Source organism: Petromyzon marinus, chromosome 29 (genome assembly GCF_048934315.1).
Source record: "Petromyzon marinus isolate PM22_M1 ecotype Great Lakes invasive population chromosome 29, UKy_Petmar_22M1.pri1.0, whole genome shotgun sequence".
Lineage (NCBI taxonomy): Eukaryota > Metazoa > Chordata > Hyperoartia > Petromyzontiformes > Petromyzontidae > Petromyzon > Petromyzon marinus.
Window position 1 is genome coordinate 8,815,054 of NC_133695.1, and position 21,951 is coordinate 8,837,004.

At 49.0% G+C, this 21,951-nt stretch overlaps 1 long non-coding RNA gene across 1 annotated transcript; it reads left to right on the forward strand.

Moving 5' to 3' along the window:
- The first annotated feature begins 127 nt into the window (after positions 1-127).
- On the forward strand, positions 128-16,771 carry LOC142929348 (uncharacterized). Its single transcript, XR_012945643.1, has 3 exons — positions 128-282; positions 4,919-4,984; positions 16,112-16,771. It is a non-coding gene; the product is annotated as an uncharacterized LOC142929348 (long non-coding RNA).
- Positions 16,772-21,951: the final 5,180 nt, after the last annotated feature.

Sequence of the window (21,951 nt, forward strand, 5' to 3'; positions counted from 1 at the left end):
GTGCTGGCCATGAGCGGGAATCGCAGTGCGCGAACCGCTGCGCCACCGCTCCCCACAGACACACACACACACAGACGCACCTCGCATTCACACGCAGAGTCACGCAAACGCACGCATAGACACCCCCCCCCCCCCCCCCCCCCGACAATATCATTAAAGCAGGGATGCCAATGGGTAATGGGACAAACACCGCTTAAGTCCCGGCGCGCCAGCACGGGAGCCCATTGTGCCATGGGCCCCCTTCGGATCACCTGGATCGCCCTACCGACAACAGGCACAGCGGTGAGCAATTACCTCTCAATCGGCCAGTGACAACACAGCGCCTTCATGGGAAAGTGCCCGTGAATCGCGATGCGCGCTAAGTAGCAGCGGCGGCGGCGGCGGCGGCGAGGGTTACCAGGCCCGCACTGCGCCGAGCTGGCAAAGGGTGGGGAGGGGGGGGCTCGGTTATCCATTCCCTCTGTGTCGGCTGGACCGGCTTAGAGTGAGGGGGGGTGGAGTGAGGGACGACGGGTGAGTGAGTGGAGTGAGGGACGAGGGGTGAGTGAGTGAGTGAGGGACAGGCAGGGCGTGGAGAGGGGAAGGACCGCGAGGAAGCCCCCTCGCAGGACGCACACAAATAAGCATTCGGGTTCTTTCCTTTTTCCCCCCACCCCCCTTCTCCGACTCTTAAGTGGGCAGACCCCATAACTCAGGAGGTAGATGTTGGCTCTCCTGCTGTGTGTTCGGCTTCAGGTGCGTAACAACGCGCGGTGTACGACGTGGTTCCCCTCCGTTCACTCCCCAATTTGTATTCCCCCATTAAACCAAAGCACACGCACCAAACTTGTCTTGTGTCGACGATTGCACCTGTGACTAACTTTTTTTTTTCCAGACGCCCCTTGCTTTCCACGTGTTTGCACTGTCGATTTTAATTAAATTCGCGTGCGGCCTATGCCACCCTTAGACGAAACTACGGAGCTTACTTGCACCTGTACCTAACTCTCGCTCGCTTATAATATTTCCACTGTCTTTTTGAGAGTTTGTTAAACAGCTCATTCGTTCGTTGTGCAATCATTCCTTCAGAACCCCGCAAATCGCTTCTCTGCAACGTTAACGTGTTTGTCTCTGTGGTTTTTGTTTCTTGTTGCTGTGCCCCACACACCACCGATCTCCCTTGCGACATAGCCGATCGACTGGCTAAACGGGATCATCCGTGGAACAAAAAAACATAAATTCAAACTGGATGAGACAGCTGTACAACACAACCGCGGAGACCGACGCAGCAGCATCTTTTTGCTCGTGTTTTCATAGCTTTGCTGGGGCATAGCTGTTAAACGAATTCTTGGGGAAGCACTATTGTCGTGTCACACCGCTGATTGTTTTTGGTTGCCAATGGTTCTCACTTACTTGTAAAAAAAAAAACATTACTCATTGCAGGGTGTGATTTCCAGTGGTTGGAGCGGTGGTACAGTGGTTAGCGCACTTTACTCACAGACACGAGGTCCATTCCAGACCACTCTTAACATCAGTGGCGAGTGATTATATAAACTGATACTGGGCCTCACCCCCCACCCCTTCCCCAACCCGCACTGACCAGCATGGTGAAGTATGGTCAAACAATTACCATGATGCACAGGAGGTTGGGCGGCCTTCAAGCAGCAGTGGATTGACAAATGGGCCGGAAATGTGTCATTGTCTTACAAGCACTCACATTGCTGATATTTTCTTACTTAAAAAAATAAGAATATCGATTGCAGGGCAGCGATTAGACGCTGTCTGTTTGTCAAACAGTCAGATTGCTCGCAGAAGAAAGGTGACTCTGCGCTTCCTCTCCATTGGCAGCCTTGAGCCAGCTTTGCGATTTGTTGTGTTGGTCGTAAGGGTTGCCTGACCATAGTTCACCACGCTGCCCAGTGCGGGTTTGTGATTGGGTTGTGGGTGGGGGGCTACCTGCGACCGGTTCAGATATCACTCGTCACTGACCTGAGCCGTGGCTGAGAAAGAAGACTCACGGCACCGGGTTCACAGTGCAGTGCGCTAACCACTGCAACACCACTTCACTCAAAATAATAATAATATCAAAATAATATAACACCATCAAAACAATCCGTGTACATACGTATTATTCTCAAAGTCAAAGTGTATTGAAATCTCAAACAAGCAACGGCGGGCTTATGGCCCTTGAGCCAGTAGTCGAAAGTCTACATTGACGCCTTCCAAAGTAGCAGTAATTGTATCGGCCACGAATTGGCTGAGTTGGCTTTTCACAGCCCGTGGGGCAGCTATCGAGTGTCCAGGTGGTGCAACTTCACTGGCATCCTACGGACTGCAGGGGCCCAGGCACTGGGCTACGTCTTGAAGAATCTGGAAATTGTAGATGGGGGGGCCTCCATTTAATCTCTCGAACCAGGCCCCATGCCAGCCACGCTACGCCACCGCTGCAAGCACTGTATATCATAAAACAAACTTGCACCAACAGTTAAGTAATTTTTGCTAATACACATCCTACTGTTATCCAATAATGTCAACAGATTTTGAACATGTTTGGACTAATTAACGTGCCTTTTAAAAGTACTTACACAATATGTTCTAGTTAGCTAATCAGGGTCAGGTTACATGTAATTGCACGGCTGTGCTTTTAGAAAAAAAATCCATATATTTAATATTTAAGTTCAACATTAAACAACCCCCCCCCCCAACGCGATTCATGCGTACAGGTTTGCAGTACACAAAAGCTTCGCTCCATGGATGTCCCGCGCTGCGCGGTTAGACCACTTTATGTCTCCAGGTGTTTTCAATCACTGCCAAAGATAAATTAACTGACTGGGGGGGGGGGAGGGGAGACAACCCCTCTGCAAACAGCCACCAGATAAAGAGGCATCAAAGCCACAGGAGACCGGTGGTAGCGGATGGGGCTTCCTTGTTATAAAGACAGCAGCCAGTGGTCACATCTGACTTGGTCTGGTGAAAGGGGTGCTGCAGCAGGAGGAGGGGGGAGGAGGAGGAGGAGGGAGTTGGGGTGAGTGTGCAGTTGAGAAGGAGCTGGGCGCTTTTAACAGTGGTTGGACTGCACGGGTCACGGGCATGTCACCACGTTTGGCATTTTTAGTTTTTACCTCCCCCTAGAGGGTGTAAAGACACAACCACCCATCACCTGCATGTACACGTGCACAGTGAGCTTCCCACGTGAATGCATACAGGTGAAGTTGCGCGCGTGTGATGCGTGTGATGTGTGTGTACACATCATAGATAGCCACACATAATCATGCATATGTAAATTACTCGCTGGGGATTATAAATATCAATCATCGCCCCCCCACCACAACGCTACTGCGGAAAAACTCAGCAGGACCCACCTAAAAGAGAATTCATTAGAATCACGAAAGGATTTACTGGGTAGACAATCATAATAATAAAATACATACAGCTATATACAGTATATGTGCTGTTCACATACATATACTTATACACAGTGCACGCATCGTCTGTATATTGTAGCAGTGGAATGGTGCGGCGTTAAACTCCAGCAGACGCACCCCGACCCCCACCGACATTTTGGGCCAGGGCACTGCCTCGCCCCCCCCCCTCGCACCTCCCCTCACCCCTCCTCTCGCCCCCCCCCCCCCCATCACACAAATCTTGACAAATCCGCTTGCTTTAAAAGGGGTTCCCGGACAATACGTTGGGGTCACCCGCTCAAGAATTCTCAATGGATGAACCTATCGACCCAGTGACCTGAGTTCGATTCCCGGCCGCCACACATAACGTCAAGTGGCGAATTATGCCCTGGTGCCAGTCTCGGCTCGCCTTCGATAAACCCGCCCGGACAAGCAATGGTGAAGCATGGTCAACAAAACCTTGCACGGACAACACGGTGCGGGGAATTCGTGGATTTTAGCGAAGGACCGTGAATTATTTCCAAAATTACGTATTAAGTTAATGCATGTATTTATAATTTTAGAATGCAGATGCTATTAACTAGCAGCCAGCCGATGCAATAGATAATAACGCACCTCTGCGGATGTGTATACTTTAACTTAGCTATTTCAATGAGCCATTTCAATGCTAAATTATATGCTAATTCCTTTGTCAAAGCCCGTGGTCTTCTTCTTCTTCTCACACAGCTTAAAGGTCGTGATCTAAGCGTGGCTTCTTCCACTCCAGCGCTGTCCTCCAGACAGGCTCGTCTCTTCACCTGATGAAGGCCGCTTGTGTTGTGGCCGAAACGTCGTGATTTTTTGTTATTTTATTTTCACCTACGTGACTTTACCCAATAGAACCAAAGAGTATGGATCCTAGCAGTCACGAAAGCTTTAAATCTAGAATAACGGAGTTTGCTGCAATGACTGCCTTTCTAACTACTGCCCAGTTACACGTGACCCCCCCCCCCCGCTGCCAATGTATATTTGTGCACACGGTACTATTCACATGTGCGATGCAAGGGCGTTGCATCTCGCCGCAGTGGCTAGGACGTTAACTCGTCTACAGGAGGGCGTGGGTTCGATCCCGACCCTGAAACCCATTATTTTTTGGAGTTTGCGTGTTTCTCGCCCCGTGGTCGCTTGCATTTTTCTCGGGGTCCTCCGGTTTCTCCCTTCACGTTTAGAATCAATGTCACGCGTTTTTAGTTTCTCGTATTTGGCTGCTTTAACTTTTCACATGATATCATTTGTGGCCAGGTCACTTCTGAAAAAGAGCTACATACCTCAATGGGCCTCATTTGCTATAATACAAATTGTTTAATAGTTTAGTTTAATAGTTTACGTAAGATGATACACCTAATATGCAGTATATCATGAACAAAATAAAGACAAATAGCTTCCCTGCTCAATGGCACAATCGACAGTTTATGAACCTCAAATATGCACTACAGTACATCAAGAGGTGGGCAAACGTGTTCTCCGAATGCGACTTTCAAATATTGTACCGTTGGCAGGTAACAAAGATGAAGCCTTCCCATGCTGTTGGGCCAGATGCTGTTATCGAGCACCTATGAAGGCCGGTACGACACGCGATGACAATGGGTGGCCAGCACCAGACACACACACACCTTTAGTGTTATCCAATTGAAACGCGACAGAATAACGTGCACGCTGACCAGGTATGAAGAGGCACTTGCAGTTACAGACGTGAGTGAGCAGTGCTAAAATTAGACACACCCCATTATCAGGTGCAAAAGCATTTGCCTCTAATACCCGATGAGTATGGCTAAGATACTTGCAGTGATGGATAAATGTTGTTTGCGGTGTGGACCATAATCCCAGTTAGGCCCTCGCCACCAGGTTAAATTCTACTCAAGAGTCTCTTCATAGGCGTGGTGGATATTCTCGCATTTCGCCGCGGATTTCCTGGTGCAAGCCAGATACGGTTGGATGAGTCTGGCAAAGAGAACCGGGGAAAGAGAATTGATAACAGCGCCAGTTGGATCCTGAATCCGGCTGTTCCTTCCCAGAAAACAGAGCGTAGAGTAAAATACTACACGGAGGAATTTGTGCCTATACCATCACAAACAACATGAATACTGTACATACTCCACGGTGTACATTTACACACGTCAAAATAAGAATCTGTCGTGTAGCTGTGTTGCTTCGCAAGGAACCAAAACCCACACCGATGTTATGGTAATAATATAACGATTCCAATTCACGGTCCCTTTGTCAATCACCGGCCGGAAGACGGTCTCCCCCAGGGTAGTGACGGTCATATGATATGACTGAACAAATTTAACCACGCTGGTCAATGTGGGTCGGAAAAAATGAAAAAGCCCAGGAACCAGTTAAGATAGCTACCACTGATGTTAGCCGGGGAATCTAACTCGGGTTGGCAGGTTCAGAGCACAATGTGCTAACTGCTTTGATGACCGCTCCATCCTCACACTTGCACACCGAAAGACAAATATCCCCTGCTACAGCCTTTAACAGATTTTTGGGGCCAGTGCTGTTAGCGAGCACCACTGAAAGCCGGCACGGCATAGGGAGGAGTGTGTGACCAGCACTACGCCCGGCCGCCTTTGTCTTCTCAGTGCTGATGTTTACACACACCGCTCCAGGTACTCATTTGAGGCTGAGTCGATGTAACGGACGCCCAGGACCGGTTCAAATATTCGTCACTATTATTGATCATCAGTGGACAAGGCATCCGCATGTAGACGGACAAAAACGCGACTCCGAGCTGCTGTTTCTGCCAGACTCGCGGCCAGGGTTTGCCGCGGTGCTCTTGACCGCGCCGAGACGCCTTCGAAAGCCACGCGTGCCCTCTCGCTGGGTGCAGTTCAATGGGGTCTCACCAAGCATCGAGAGTGAACACATTTCGGGCGGCAGATCCACACCGGTGCTTTTGAAGGAAACAACCGGGTGCCCCTGGCCGGTTGGCCCCGGTTTACTTGACCCGACGGACTGGGACGAAAAATCGGCCCGGGTAATTCGTAAACACGCCGGCCCAAATTGGGGCCACGGAGTTACGAGCAGCTCGATGTTGCGATGTGACATCGTGTTAGCGTGATTTTGGCCGCGCGGTCCTCATTGACCCACCTGGGCTGGGTCCAAAAACAAATGGGCCGCGGTGAGCAAGAATCTCCGGGGCTGCTGAACATGGGGACTTAACGTCAACTTGAGAGCGTAAATACGCAATGAAGCGTACACATCAGAGGTAATGAAATCGTTCAATTAAAAAAAAGATACTCTGATCACATTGGCAATTTCCCCACGCAGGCCGGCCCACCGGCCCTGGGAATTGACCAGCTCACTGGGCATTTGCCCGGACTGCTGACCTGTGGCCAGTCCAGGCCTTATTTGACCCACTGGCCGTGGTGGCGGGAGGCGGGCAGCCGTGGGGTTTTTTTTTTGCTGGGGGAGCCAGGCGCTGGGGCTGAAGAAACCCATTCACTTTTTCCCCCCCTTTCCCCGTAGCTGTAATTTGCGGAAACGTTGCCTAAATAAACAGGGCGGCCCGCTCGCGGCGATGGTTGGCTCACGTAGTGCAAGAGTTTCTCCCTCTCTCTGCTCTCTCTCTCACACAGAGTCCTTACCACACAGCCAGAGAAACGCGATTCCACACGTAACGCCACCACCCGCCGCCGCCACCGCTAATCACCGCCACCAGCGTAGAGCGAACGTTGTTTCGTGGTGAATGCACCAGTTGGATTTCAGCGAGATGAGATCATTGTTGCCGCGTTTAGGGAAAGGTGCAGCCCTGCTGGTGAGAATGGGACTCCACTCTAAAGTGCTCTAGGGAACATCCACTACCATCTAGATAATATTTTGGGCTACTCTTCCACGCTGGTTAGACCTCTCGGAAGAGGAGGTGGGTGGGGGGCGGGGGGGGGTACCCACACTTTATCCCACCACACGCGACCTGCCGATCGACTAACTGGTGGTGTATGTGGCACATTAGGAATGGACCACTTTTTAAATTATTTCCTTGTGCAGCAAGGGAGTAACGTGTGGTTCTGTGAAAGTCCTGATGTGCTGGGCAGTGCATCAATGCATGTGTGTACAGCAGCATGTGATGACTGAGTTGTGCCTGTAGGTGGCTGGCAGGGTTATTGAATAACCGCACTTGTACACCAGTCACGTGGTTAATGGCGACTCGGTTCGAGAAGTGCTGTGTGTGACACACGTGCCGTTGCATCTTACAGATTAACCACAATAAATGTGTTTGCCCTCAATTCTGAGCACCTGCCCACGTCCTGTGTGCAACATGTACCTGTTGACGATGCTGGGGTGAACGGACGGGGGTGATGATAAATAAACTTGCACCATTGCTTCAAATGCTGAGCCGGTAAATGGAACACGAAGAGGCGACTTCTGGATTGCAAGCCCAGTTTGCTGTTCATTACACTACCCGCGGCTTGCGGCGTTGCAGTGACGCGATTCATAGCTTAGACGCCTCTCGAATCTCACCCAGATCCGGAAGAACGCTGACGAACCGAGTGGAACAACGCGACCGTCCAGAATAATAAACGGCGCACTCGAGACCCGAACATCGCGCCTCCCGGCTTTAACATTCCTCTTCGAAGGCACTGGTCTGACCATCAACCACATACGATCATCAGCAGGCCGATGAGCACGTCACCTTCACGAATGGCGAACTAAACACAAGCAACATTACAACGGAGGAGGAACGTTAAATCTGCACGAACTCTCTCCTGAAGCCGGGAATCGAACCCACGTGGCTGGGTTCACAGCGCAGTGCGCGAACGATATTTGTGTGTATGTAGTTATGAATATAGAGCACACCCGTATGCAGTACTGTGCACAAAACATTTGTGGAAAAATAATTAAGGATGTATTTTTCTTGCAGACGCTGAAAGGGCAGTTAGCTGACATTTAATTTGGCTGACCTCCGAGTTATACACACATACGTGTGTGCAACTAGAGGGATGCTATCTTGGAGTAATGATTGGCACACTAAACTAATATTCCAGAGGTCACCGGTATTATCTCCCGGCGCGGCATTTGAAACCATGGACAGGTCTCTTTAATCCCACCCCCTGTGTTCACTCAGCAGTATTAATAGGTTCACCAACAGTCGATTGGTAGGTCATGTGTGGTTGGGGGTAAAGTGTGGGGCGCTCCCATCGCCTCGAAGACGCATGGCTAGGGTGGAAGAGTAGGCCAAATCATCTCTCGAAGGAGCTCTGGGAGGCTCCTCTAGCGGAGGCCTGGAAATCTTTCTATCAATGGTGACTCGAGTAAGCAATTGTAGGGATGTACCTTTATCTTCTATGGATAAATAAACCAGTTTATTGACCGCTAAGTGCTGTTAGTGAGCACCTATCAAGACTGGCCCAACCCATTGCGATCTATTTTGACTATATTCAACATCACTTTTTCTTAAATGATTACATTCTTTAATAAACGATATTGATCAGTGATTGTTTTGTTGATTTAACTTCATGGTGAAATGTAAAAATGCATTGAATATTACTTAAACATTTATAAAATTGTACAATTTTGTACAAAAAAAACACATTTTAAATACGGGAAAATAGAAACGTATATTCTGTGGTACGAAAATGGTATTTAAAAATCAAAATGTCCAATATCCGAAAAAAATTATGTCTTTCAAAACTCACTCGAAGCATGCACCATACATAGCATACAAAGAAAAAGACCCCCAGTATAGCCTGTAACAGACTGTTGGGGCAAGTGCTGTGAATGTCGGCACGGCACGCCATAGCGCCTTTGTCTCTATTATGGCGATGCTTGTACACACCGCACCAGCTTTTCTCTTTTGAGGCTGAGTCGACCTCACGGAGAATCGCCACTGGTGTTGGCTGTTAGCGGGAATCAAACTCGGGTCACCAGGTTCATAGCGCAGCACGATAATCCCAACATTACCACTCCCCCCCCCCCCCCCATAACATGCGAACTGCACACACACACACACGGACTGAATAAAACATGCGTGACACGTATGCGTGGGCACACATCCCAGCGGATAATAATAATAATAACCCTGCAGCCCCAATGGCAGTTGAAAAGTCCCTCCTCTGGTCATGCGCTCCGATCGACTGATTAACATCTCTTGACAATGTTTACGTTCTGTTCACTGTTTTGCCATCGTTTAAAATATCCAGCTTAATAAATCTATATAAATATACGGCCATAGGTAGCAGCTCTGTCATTGACGATGGCCATGTGTTATTCAGATTTTAGCCGCTTTGAAGTGTGCAAATTAAGACGGTATCCTTCTTCTGCAAAAATCTTTGATGTCCGCCGAAGTAAAAGCAATTTAAATTGAACTGTTTATTTTATGCTTTAATTAACTTATATATATATTTTTTGTACGTACGATCATTTGGTTGCAATTATGAAATATTTCCTTAAATGGTAAAGTATCATTCATCTTGTGTTTGTTTATTGTTAATGTGGCTCTCGTCTATATATATATAAAAAAGAAAGTGTAATATTTGCTATGCTAACCTAAAAAGTATGCAATTCATGTGAAGTCATTTAGGGCACAGATACCCTCACATAATGGACAAAGACACATGCAGATCCTGTGATTTGCCAAACTTGGCTCAAGCCCGCATTCATGAAAATGATCACCGCATAATGTGATCCAAGCACCGTTGTTTATTTTTCTGAATGATCAAAAACGTCTGCGTTGTGAAGCAAGCTGAAGTGATGCTCAGTCACGTGTCTGTGTGTGTTTGCGCCTATTACCAAGTGGAGAGCGGTGGCGCACTGGTTACCGCACTGCTCCACGAGATCGATTCCCGCTCACGACCACTAGCAGTGGCCAATATATTGAATTGGTCCTGGACCTCCGCTAGATCTACTCAGCCTTACATGAGTAACTGGGGAGACGAGGTCGGTCGAGCGTGCTGGTGGCCAGCCACCTCCATGTGTGTCGTGCCGGCTTTAATAAGCGCTTGCCTCAACGGTGTTGTTGAAGGTTACACGTGGATTATTTTTTGTTTTTTTTTCCCCATGACGAAATCACCCGATATGCCTCCCATCTCGTCAAGATCTCAAACGCTGAGCAAAGATGAGCCCTGACCGTACTTGGACGGGAGCCCAAGTTTCACAATAACGTACACAGGTGCTGTAAGCTTCTACAGGGGCCTACATTGTCAACACAGGACAGTGAAGATATATCCAGTTTCTGTACCGTACTGTGCGTTAACATCTCTACTTACGACCTTCATCAACTCTCACTGACCAGCATGGTGAAGTATGGTCAAACAGTTTAACACGTAGGCTTTCGCGACCAATATTATCCATAATAAAGCTTCGCAATTCTGGCGAATCGGCCGATGAAGCTGCTTGTTATCGCAGGCGAAACTTCGTACTCAAATTGTACGTGTTTTGGGTTTACGCTCAAAACACACCGGTGTACTGAAGATGTAACTACCTTACTAAAAAACAACCTTACTAATTGTGTCGGCTGGTGGAAGTTTAACGACGCATTTTTATTTCCGCGATCTAACTTAAAAAAAAAAATCTTAATTATGGATAATTATGGTCAAATAACCCCCACCACGCTCACTTAGCAGCGGCATGACAAAAGGGGCTTTGTGTGTGCATGTGTGAAGACAAATCACGGTGCCATTTAATTGTTAAACTTGTAGGGGGCGGTGGCCACCTCTGTTAGCAGCCCTGAACAAGTGATGGAAATTCCATATTCCCATGACAGGGTCCGGTTTATCCACAGAAAACCAACTCTGACATTCCCGCAAGACATGGTACTCGACCTTGGAGGGTTGATGCGATGAGTCACCCTCTGATCCATGGATCGGAACTTACGACCTTCCTCTTGCCAATTAGGCATTCCACTAACAGTGCCTTTGAACATGATGATGAAAATGTGTGTGAGGATGTGTTAAAATACACTGTGTATATACGGTATAAAGCTGCTCGACGCAAGTGACCCAAATGTTTGATTGTGATGGATATCCCGTTTCATATTCATTTATTTATACAGCCCATTTGCGAATCAGCTCCTGGATGCAAGCATCCCCGTCTCGGCAATGGACGTCGTTTGACCACGCCAATCAGTGCGGGTTGATAAAGAGTGGTGCTGTGCAGATTTCACTCGCCACTGATGTTAGCCGTTGCTGGGGAATCAAAATGCCAGCTTCGTAGCACAGGGCACTTAACCACTGCATTGCTGCTGCTCCTCCAACATTACTGACCATCAATATTACGAGCCACGATCTCTCCAACTGCTGCGTGAAAGCCTCCCACAAGCCATCGCCATATCGCATGGTCTAACCCCATGCCACAGCTTCACAGTTCACAGCGCAGTGCACTAACCACTGCGCCACCGCTCCACCCCATTAACTGTATAGGTGAATGTTATTTTTTGGGCTTAAGTGGCCACTAAATAGCAGAAGGGAGGTCATGTGTATCTTTGGACAGTTAATATGTTATCAAAGGGAATGCCAGGTTGGGGACAGGACAGATGAAGTCATGGGGTGCTGTGGCCTTAGGGGATAATCTGCTTGCACACCAGCCAGGGCTTGCGGTTTGCTTGAGGATGGGTGCGCACGACACAAATCTTGCTGGGATCGCGAGCCAAGCGTCGCCACTCAGTGTTGCATTGTGTGCGCACGTCTGAAGGTCAGGCGCAGGCCGGAGAGAAACCGAAGACTTTCAATGCATGCCGACAGCGTTACCCCAATACTGGCAATGTGGGAAGGTGGCTGGGCAGTAAATAAAGCGAGTGCATCGCAATCAAAAAGGTTGACAATTAAAATCCTGGTTTCGGAGGTTGATTCAGCCGATCATCATCATCATCATCCCTCTGGAGTCAATAAAACGAGAACCGTTTTGTGTCAAAGTCAACAGTTGGTTGTCCTATGGAGAGACTCGCCCCTACCATATAAATGGGGGAATTTCCACCACTGGCTCAGGGCTGTGAACTGGATAATGAGCACCGCTTCAATGCGCACTGAGTATGAAATCACTGTGACTTCCGTTTATTTATTTTCTGTTAAACGTATATATTTTGTCCATCCTATTTTTTTACTATTGTGCTATCGGTCTCATGTGATGAGATGTAGAAGCCGTTCCGAACGCACGCGGAACTGCACATCACCCCAGCTGCTGAGAATACACATGTTTGTCTTGTTGTTGTTTTTAACTTGCAATTAAATCAGTGCCGTGTAGAAATTTAAACCAGGACCCCGATTTCACGTAACATCAACGATATATCATGTTCTTCCATCTTCGTTCGTTGATTCCATTAACTGCATGCGGATAATTATAGAAGAAACATTAATTAATCAGCGAGACGGGGGAGATTGAATACCGGCGTATTCTTATCCAAACCGGACGGCATTGTGGGCCAGCGCTCGGCTCTCAATCTGAAGGTTGCGAGGTTTAAAATGGTCAGCTCATCCCATTATCCCCCACCCCGGGATAGGGTAGAATGAGTACCACTCGGCGAGTAGCCGATTGTGATCTTCCTGCGAATATACTGGCCCTCTGTCATAACAATATGAAATTTCCACCAACAAAATTGTCCCCGCTGTAGGGCCAACCGCTGGGCCAACTAACGGCATCCGTCCCCTTCTGCTCGTCCGAGCAGGGAGCAACGTTGGCTTGGCCAATAGTTGTATGCGCTCACGGTTCAACGTCGGGCAGAAAACTTTCACGTCAAACAGGATGCTGCCGACTTGTGCGTGGCTCTTAACGGCCATCCAGGAGAGTGAAATATAATCCCTCCTTAAGAAAAAAAAATCAGTCGCAAAGCTCGTAAACAAAACACTGAAATCTGTAGCATAAACATGCAGTCATGCCTTTTGAATTTGTCATCTATAATCCATTATGCACACACAATGTGGTTGTGTGTGTGTGTGCCTACTGTGTGTATGTGTGTGCGTGTGCGAGCACGTGTGGGTGTTAGAGGTGAAATGAATGACCCCCAACTGGCCATTCAATGATTCTGGGTCCTCGATACAACCAACGAATCACAGCGAATGATAGCGGCTCTAGTAGCCGCAAGGATGATGAGACTTAACTCATTACATTAAAAATAAATATGTGAGTCAAAAGATACGCCCTAAGAGACACGCATTTCATTGCACGCATCAACAATAATACTACTAATAATTTACGCACCTCCAATTACCATGGCTGGCTACGTACGGTGCGAAAGACGTTCAACATATACACGTACAATAAAAATTGATACATCAAACCACCCCTTTTGGTGTGTGCATGCATGTGTGCCAATCCAGTCTTAAAAGGTGCTCGCTGACAGCACTTGCCCCATCAACCTGTAAAAATGCTATACAAGGATCTTTGTTTTTGTATAAAAAGCGGGCTGGCCAGTCCGCGGCGGTGAGAGGGGATTAGCCCAGGGCCAAGTTCAGATATCATTCGCGACTTCTGGCCACGGCAGGGACTTTAACTCGGGTAGCCGGGTTAAACAACACAGTGTGCAAACCACTGCGCCACCGCTCCATGAGGGCATCACTGTCCTGAGATTGGTGGCTCATGAACTGCTGGCGGAAATGCCTCGTTCCTGGGGGGTGATATTCTCGATGGGAAAACCACCGTGTGATGGGTTGTTTTTTTAACGTCCACCCCGATCTGAATAAATTGGCACTCCCACCGTTTAGTCGAGCGGTGTAGTCCAGATATTGTGGTGGGGGTGGGGGGGGGGCAAAGTGTGGAGTACTCCCACCTCTCCTATATAACAATTCTCCAGAGTTGATGAGTGGCAAAAAGAACTCCCTCTATATCTATCTCTCTCTCGAGGGGCTCTCCAGGGCTCTCCAGAGCTCCCTCGAGTGGAGGCTCCACCGCCGGCAGTGGCATGAGCAAGACACTGCAGAACTGACCATTTGCCCATTTTTCTATCTATAGTAACAATAATGATGATGATGATGATCATTTCAACTTGCAGTGCGCTACAGAGTACCCGCTCACTCTCGAAGAGCGATAGAGAACGACCGGGAGGCACGAGGAAGGCACCCACGGCGGTGAGGTCGCCCAAAGCTCTGCGGTCCTCTACATAGCAACGTGTTAAGTGGAATGTCTGGGTCGCAATTTCACGGAGGGGATTGGGGTCCGCAATGCACGCGCAGTGCTGTCCGCTAGCTCCCTGGCTGTCTGCCACGCGCGTGCGTGCGCGTGCATGCGACCCTTGCTCAGCCAGGGGAGGTGAGTGCTGCAAAGCGATTTTCCCCCTGCCAGCCTCGCTGTTTGTCGGCGGTTATTGAAACCAACAGGGGGGGCACTGACCCGGCGAGGAGGTGAAAGCGGAGGGGAGCGAATACTTGGGTGGGGAGGTTGGGGTTATATTTGTTTTATACGAGAGAGGTGGAGGTGGATGGGGCTGGGGGCCTTTAAGGGTGGTGGTGTTGGCAGGGAAAGGGGGGGGGGGGCGCTGAGTGGGAGTAGGTCACTTGTCACCATGCACCATTACCACAGCGTGCCACCTCTCCCCCCCCTCCACACCCCCACCACCACCACCACCGCCAACAGCACTCACCCCCCTCCTCCCACCCGCCACTTTACAACAGCTATTTAGCAGTAGTCGTTACCCCCAGACGCATCAAGAGCCACCTCTGCGTCAGCCTCACAACCAAGCAAGCCCTTCACGCCAACAATGGAAGCCTCGACAGCGCGGGTATCCAATCGCCGTGCTCGTCACCCCCCCCCCCCCACTCTCAGTCTCACCCCCCCCCCCCCGCTGCATCATCCACCGCACCCCCCACTCCACAGACCCCAGTGCTCTCATCTGCAGCACACGCTCCCCCCCCCCCCCCTTACTCTCTAAATCACGAAGCCCCAAGAATCATTCTAATGTCACGCACTTACTGTATACCCAATGACAAACACCGCTGTCCCAAGACCCCCCCCCCCCCTACCCTCACCCCCCAAGGGTTACTCCCACGATGTGCACCTTGTCAAGAGCGACAGTGCTTGGCACCTCCTATATTGGGATCTGAGGATAGAGTGCGCATTATACATTGGAATTATTATTATTGTTGTTGTTGTTGTGTGCAGCCACGTTGTGATCCAGGGCCAGAAGTAGTTTTGTTTACATTTACGATTAATAATAACAACAACACAAACTTCAACACGTCTAATCTTGATTTGAAGCTTTCGTGACTGCAGGAATCCATACTCTTTGGTTCTTTCGGTAAAGGCACGTGGTTAGAAATCAAATAAAATAAATCACGACCGCTTGTGTTGCGATCGAAACGTCGTGATTTATTTTATTGTATTTCTAACTACGTGACTTTACCGAAAGAACCAAAGAGTATTCAACACGTCTGTCAATGACACTGCCCTGAATGGTAATATGCGAGTGTAGTAAGCGACGTTTCAGGTAATGGCCCATCTTCAGGAACTCGCCCTCTTCCTCTGCTACAAGGAAGAGCCATTGACCGGAACGTCACCTGTTATATCAATGATTCATAATAATAATAGTAAAGATTCTCAGAACACATTTTTAGGCCGAGTTGCTTTGATACGTGCGTATGAGTGTGTGTAAGGGTGTGTGAGGGTGTGTGAGTGCGTGTCAGTGCGTGTGAGTGGGGTTCATCAATTGAAGCCTGACCACTGATCAGCTCCATAGCTGTGTGTCACCCCCTGAGTAAGCGCTATCATGTGTGAAGTCCTGTATAGATTGGCGGCTGCTATTAAACTATTTCTTATTTTACCAGGAAAGGTCCACCACTGAGCGAGCTAGAACGTCTTTTCAGAAGCTACCTGTTCACAAATGAAAACTCAGCGAAGTGGCTTTTCATCATGTGGACATCTACAGCAGCAGCCAAAAACTCTGAACGCACCTTGATTCTAAATGCGGAGGGAAGAGCTGGAGGACCCGGATAAAAATCCACGCGGCCACGGGGAGAACACACGGACTCCAAATATACACCAGGCGATAGGGTCAGGATCGAACCAACGACCTCCTGTATACCAGCTGAGAGAGTCAAAATCTCAACACCATGAATGTGTACGCAGCTTCGTTTAAACTTTGAACTAAATGTAACCAAACAATTAATTTGTGTCGGTATTTTTTTTGCTGCTGTTTTTGTTGACTGATTCACAGTTTGGTTTCTTTTGGGTTAAATCGCAGTGTGAGTGTATCAGGACGATCTCACCCAAACGAGATTAATCGCGAATCATCAGAGGGAGAAGTTTACGCAATTGTGGATTCTAAATGAGGGATGGCTAAGCGTGGCATCCTCCATACACAACGCAGTTTTTTATTCGGTTTATGTAAATTTTGCTCTCTTTTTTTGCATGTTTTGTTCGAACCCGGCATCACAGAGATTTTGCGAAACAATGGTTTTGTCTTGGCGCACGATCACATTTCTCCCTGCTATAGACGTTGTGTGTGTCTGTGAGCCACAGGTCCCCTTTGGCCTCAAAGTGCACCTAGCCTGGCACAAGCGCCGTAGTGACGTTGCTGCCACTTTGATGGCGAATGGCGCCTGTTGTTGTTGTTGTTCTTGTCGAGCCACAGATCTGTGAATCTCGAACTACATAATGGTCCAGATCTCTTGTGACCAACAATTCATTAACGCCTTAAATCTTTTTCCTTTGCATATTCATGTATGCTTTAAATAAACCTTACTTGAAAAAAAGAAATATATACAATTTTTGATAATTAAATGGGGGTCACAAGACATCCGGACCAACCTGTACAATGCGGCCACCCCCTTTCCCCGCTCTGTTTACTCTACAAGGCATGGAGCCATCGATTGTACAAAGTTCCACCACCCTGTTGAGAGCCATGGTCAATCAGTGGGGTATCAATACATGGGTTGCCCCCGTACATGTGTGGCGTAATTTCCCCTTGGGTTAAAAAGCTAAGGTCACCTTCGAATATGTATCTCTGAAAGTAATTTGATGAATGCATGCATGTTCCTGTTCTGGAAGTTAAACTTCTCCAGTCGAATGCCATTACAAAAACAAACAAAATACGGCAAGCCGAAGAGCCAGCATGCGTACACCTCTTGCTCACAATTGCAGTATCGGCAAGGTCAGCCAGTTTTCTTTCCTCAACGAAAAGCAGTTCATGCAAAAAAAAAAGTTCGCGAACATTTAAAAGTCAAAGCGTCGGCCAACGCAACAGAGCAATGGCGCGGCAGATCCATTGCGGGCCCTGAAGTGAGGCGCGGAAACTCCATGCCATGGCAAAGGCGAGTTCCTCCGAATGACAATCACTCTTAACGTACCACAATGTAATACTACTTTCATCGCCCCCCAGAATGATGATAGGCTGAGTGGAACTGTGCCCGTGGTTTGAACCGATGCCTTAATCACAGCCTCGCATGGCGAGATCGATGCTAGAGTTGGGAGTATTCCTCCCTTCCCCCAATCATCCGAGCTGCCGACTCCCTGTCCCTGTTCAAGTTCAGCCTCAGGACCTTAACTGTTGCCTGCGACTGACCCTGCTTCTTTGTGCCTACAAAATAATTACCCGCATGCCCACTGTGTGTGTGCGGTGCCTTGCTACGCGGTCACATGCAGACGCTACGTAAATCCAAATTCGAATATGTAAATTTCTCTAGCTATCGTTGCTGAAAGGCGCACAAAGACTCGTGGAAATTTGCATGCTTGGAATTATACTGATAGACAGAAAGATGAACACGTGGATTAAAGAACATACCGGATGATGCCCGATGTTCGAAACTACCGAGTAGCGCCTTAGGAACTCGTGCATGTGACACGGCCACCACGGAGATGGAGCGATGAATTCAGTTCGTGTGCGGCTGCTGCGTGGATCGTTACATCGCAGGATCATGAGAAGTGGCGGCGGCTTGGAGAGGCTTTCATCCATCAGTGGATTGAGCATGGCTTGTGCTGACAATGATGATGATGTCCATCTGTGCAGGTAAGGTCACCACGGAACAAACCCAGACATACGTCTTAGTCAGGCGAGGTCAACAGAACCGCGCAGGCTCCTGTCTAAAAGTGCACCACTACCAACACCCCCCCCCCCACCCATCCTAGATCTAGGCACAAAATCAATTCCTGCGAGCCGAACGCGGATGCCAGGGTCAACCTCAGACAGGTGACGACCCTAGCTAAGTGCGGCCGATGGAAGCTGTTGGTGGAGAGGAAAGGGGTGGGGGGGCAGCTCTTGTCGGAACAAGACATTCGTAGGGCAGCCGGGCAGCGTCGGCCTCGTGTTACAGCTCCGATACGCGGTCCACCTGGTTCTGCGAGCTTCTGCGCCCCTATTTACATCTCGCCCGGCAGGGTCACATGGGACACGGTGGAATTTTTATTATTATTATTCTACAGAAGTTGCCTCGATGGTGCCCCCCCCCAAAAAAAATCACAGGAGCAGGCCTCAACAAACTCCCATTCACGCAGTGTTTTGCGTTTTCATCCAAATTCAGCGTTGCATTCCAGCCGGAAATGTCCAGACAATTTATTTCGAATGCCACATCCCATCTCGCCCTTGTTTTGTCCTGATTTGTAGATATCATATATCTGAACAAATTCACATACATAGGGTCATATGAAGCACATAGGGTTTATAATGGATACCTCATCCTCTAGTGGCGGTGTTTTATGAAAATAATCTCAGCCGAGTAGCATTCTGGAAAAATATCGAGACGATCCTGAAAAGAGCGGCTCTTTTGTCGATCCACTGCTGGATGATCTGAACCTACTCCACGCTGTGATGGCCGTGGAGGTTGTTTGACCATACTTCACCCCGCCGGTCAGTGTCGCTTGCTAAAGGAATGACGTGTAGACGTTGGAGCGTAGTACAGTACAACAATGGATGTTGCTGCACTGCCGCTCTCGTGCTGGCAATGTCAGAATCAGAATTTGTATTTAATCTGGAGGAATCCGATGAGCTATAAAGCTCTTTTTCACAGATGTCCGGTAGGAGCGGGTCAGTTCTTAACAACAATAAGCAATACAAAAACTCGATGGCGGTGCACAGTGAGGCACCCTACTACACCCGTTTCGTTGTGCCAGAGGCCGCACTGAATGAGGCGCACCGAGAGGCGCTGGCATGACTCCTTCTCGACCAACCTCTGGGCGTCGTCACCTCGCTTGGGCCGCTAAATCCTTCTGTCTAGTCGGTGTGTCACACGCACGCACGCACACACGCACGCACGCACGCGCGCGCATCAAATATATCTGGCTCATCGTTTGATTGAGCGATTTTGTTTTTCACCAACGGTTCTAACCCGGTGCCTGGTGAATTTTGAGCGTTTGCCTCAGGCTCTGGAAGTAATCTAAACTAAACTATATATATATATATTATTTTAGCAGTTAAGGCCCACTGAGCTATATAGCTCTTGTTTTTAGAAGCGACCAGGCTATCACGAATGATAGCTCAACAAAGCAGTGAATCATGGGGAAATGTACAGCAGCCAAATTCTGTTTCTAAATTTGGAGGGAACAACCGGAGGACCTGGAGAAAAATAAACGCGACCACGGTGAGAGAGAAAGAGACACCGCAAACTCCAAATATATATAGCAGCAGGCGTCATGGTCGGGATCGAACCCACGACCTCCTGTATACCAGGCGAGGTAGTTAACATCTCGCCACGGTGGCAATGTACCTGCATTGCAGTTATAAATATAAATAGTATATATAAATATAAAAATAGTATTGTTCGTACATATCGCATACATATATGAGCAACATGGGGGTGGGGGTCATTTGTAACTGGGCAGTAGTTGGGCCGGGGGTGGGGGACAGTCCTTCCAGCAGACTACGTTCTTATTAACTATTGCATAGGCTGGCTGCCAGAAAACAATAATATCATCTGACTTCTCAATGAATACACGCACGCATTCACATAAACATCATATCGAACCCACGACCTCCTGTATACCAGGCGAGGCGGTTAACATCGCGCCGGTCGAGGCTGCATTCGCCTCCTCTCTGGCGAAGAGACCGAAGACGTCGAAGACGTCGAAGACGTCGAAGACGTCGGGCCACGCGAGTTGGTAGGAGCCCGAGCAGGCGAGCGGGCGGTCGGTCGGGGGAGTCGAGGGGGAGTCGAGGGGGAGGTGGAGGGGGTTCGCGAGCGTGCATCGAAGGAAGAAGTCGTGGGTCTCGCAGCAGATTGGTTTCATCGTTGGGAGTAGTGGGAGCGCATTGCTTTACCACGGTGGAAATATATCAGTCACGGCCCGGGTGAGAGCGTGGCGGTGGGATTTAGTCACGCACTCTCCACCTACGGAGTAATCGTTGCCTGCTGTGAGCACGCAACAATGACACTTCCTTCTGGCTCTTATACGCGACGTGTGACTGTGTTTTTTTTATTACAAGAAATGCAGACGCCTTGCTCCGAAAGTCGCACGGGTCAGCGCTGCCTCAATGCAGAGATGTCAGCTGTTGGGAGCGTTTTTGTAAACCAGTTTTCTTTTTTTTTGGGGGGGGGGGGCGGTTAGAGGGGGGCGAGAGGGGTGGCGAAACCAGATCCGCCAAGATAGAATGTCTCCATTAGGCAGGCTCGCAGGTGCTTGGCAGCTCAAGACCTGAGCCACTCCGCTCGCTCGCTCACTCACTCGTGATCTCACTCTCTCGCTCACTCGTGATCTCTCTCTCTCGCTCACTCACTCGTGATCTCACTCTTTCGCTCTCTCGCTCACTCGTGATCTCTCTCTCTCTCGCTCACTCACTCGTGATCTCACTCTTTCGCTCTCTCGCTCACTCGTGATCTCTCTCGCTCACTCACTCACTCGTGATCTCTCTCTTTCTCGCTCACTAACTCACTCGTGATCTCTCTCTCGCTCACTCACTCGTGCTCTCTCTCTCTCGCTCACTCACTCACTGACTCGTGATCTCTCTCTCTCGCTCACTCATTCACTCGTGATCTCTCTCGCTCACTCACTCACTCGTGTTCTCTCTCGCTCGCTCACTCATTCACTCATGCTCTCTCTCTCACTCGCTCACTCACTCGTGCGCTCTCTCTCTCTCGCTCACTCATTCACTGACTCGTGATCTCTCTCTCTCGCTCACTCACTCGTGATCTCACTCTCTCGCTCACTCACTCACGCTCTCTCTCTCCCTCTCTCGCTCACTCACTCGTGATCTCACTCTCTCTCTCGTGATCTCTCTCTCACTCACTCGTGCTCTCTCTCTCGCTCACTCGTGCGCGTGCACCGAGAGGTTTCGTGTGATCAAAATACTCGGCCGGCTTTTAAATACAAAAACATTTTTTCGGAGCAGGCTGAGATTTTGACACGTTTATGAACTTTCAGTTGTTTTTTTTGCATGGCACTTTTTTGTTGTTGGTTTGTTTGTGTGCGGAGGTTTTCGCGGTTCTGCTGTACAACTTTCTCGACGTTGTCGGCACGGCGTCGCGACGTTTCGCTCCACGTTCCTGAGAGCTTCTTCAGGAAGTAAATCAAGCAGCCCACTCTCTGCCGAGAATATGTAGCCTTGCCAGCTGCTGCTGCTGCTCTTCTCTGATGTTGTCCGGCTGATATAATTTGCTCTGTCTGGGACGAAACGGGAATACCCATGAAAACCTCATCACTTCTGCCCCAAGAAGCCCCCAGCACGTGGAGCGAAACG